We start from the raw sequence: 1733 nt of genomic DNA on the forward strand, positions 1-1733 counted from the left end.
ATTTAAATCATTTCGAAAAGGAGGTCTCTAGCTCAAGTTATAATCATTTGAAGTGGCTAGGTGTTCGGGAGGTGATTATGGTTAAAAATTTGACTTAGGCTCATTTGACAGAAAAACAATACAAGGAATCCAATGGCCCAAGTTGTTTTAGTTATTTCAATTTCCATGCAAAGACATGGTCAGTCATAGTGGGCTCAAACTCATAGTAGAGAGAAAATGATGGTATTTGAGTTAGAATTTTTAATTGATTTATTGGAAAAAGAATTTATTTATTTTTTAATTTAAAACAACTTTAGAGTTTATTTTTAAGTTATTTTAAGGTGTTTATGATCAAATTATCATTTTATTATCAAAATTATTATTTTTCTCTCTTCTGATTAAATTTAGGTGTGAAAGGTCTCATTTGAAAGGTTTTGTTGATAGAGACATAGTGACAGTCCATTTTCAAAATTAATAACTCGTTGGAAAACTTTTATGTGACATCACTTTTCATGTAATTTCTAATTACACAATTTTACGTAAAAATATTGTCTGATGACCACCAAGCTAGTTTGCATAATTTTTATATATGATTACAAAGCACTTATAACTTACATAACATAATTTGGATCATCAGATTGACATGATTACAAAGCACTTATAACTTACAGAACATAATTTGGATCATCAGATTGACGTGTGGATAAAAGCAATAATTTTAGAGCTTTAGTGATTAAGGTTAATCCTCGGGTTTTAGTGATTAAGGTTAGTTTTAGCGTTATCCTTGAGTTTGGTTAAAATTTATTGTGTAAAGATTGTTTTGATTAAATTGAATCTTTGTTTTGTTAAAAATTTAATTTTCTTAAATTAGGGTTTGTTTGAGATCGAGTTTAAGTGAAATGCAGTTATACTTTAGTCAAGGAAAATAGGGTTAACCGAAGATGAGGTAGAGTATGCAGCTATATTATTTAATTTATGGAAAAAAAATGGCTTTTTATTCCGATGTGGGACTAAAGAGTGCAGAAAATTTTTTGGCTTCTAGCGTGAAAGTTTCATATTAAAGTTTAGGGCCATTTACATACATACCACCCAATTCTAATGTATTTTGATTTCAAGTGTCTAAACTTTATTTTTTATCATCGAACTTTGAAAAAAGTGAAACACACTTTCCATGCATAGAAATTGTGACATATATTAAATTTGAAGTTTAGGTGTTAGATATGTAAATATATCAGAATTGGGTGGTATGTATGTAAATATCCTTTCTATTTATTGCTGCCTGATATTGAACAGCTAAAGCATATTCAAATGTTATATATTTAGTTTTTCTATTAGTGGATGCAATGCTGAAAAATTCAAAATTGTTTCAGGTACCACCCAGCTGTTATAACTCTGTTAGATCCCACATGGAAGGAAAAGCTTCAGACAAGTACTAAAACTTCCCTCTCTCCCTTGCCTTCGATTCTATCAGCTGTTGCCATGTTAGTGCTCACAGCAATGGAATGAATCTTATTTTGGAGAAAGCATTTTGCTTAATTGCATTATTTCAATTTCTAGATTTCACTCTTTATAACTAGATAAGGTTACATTATAATGCCTTTAAAATTAATTATTTACTATCTTTTTAAGCTGAAGATAATTTAATTATTACTGTAGAATGGTTTGGTGCTCGGGTATGTTATAAAACAAGAGTAACATGCATTTATCCCACTAAATTGGGTCAGCTACATGAATCTTTTTTCTCCATTTTGTTC

At 29.5% G+C, this 1733-nt stretch overlaps 1 long non-coding RNA gene across 1 annotated transcript; it reads left to right on the forward strand.

Annotated features, from left to right (window-relative positions):
- The first annotated feature begins 1328 nt into the window (after positions 1-1328).
- LOC110030393 lies at positions 1329-1733 on the forward strand. The gene is made up of 2 exons (XR_002294651.1): positions 1329-1561; positions 1615-1733. It is a non-coding gene; the product is annotated as an uncharacterized LOC110030393 (long non-coding RNA).

This window comes from Phalaenopsis equestris, unplaced genomic scaffold, assembly GCF_001263595.1.
Source record: "Phalaenopsis equestris unplaced genomic scaffold, ASM126359v1 Scaffold000712, whole genome shotgun sequence".
In the NCBI taxonomy this organism is placed as follows: Eukaryota; Viridiplantae; Streptophyta; class Magnoliopsida; order Asparagales; family Orchidaceae; genus Phalaenopsis; species Phalaenopsis equestris.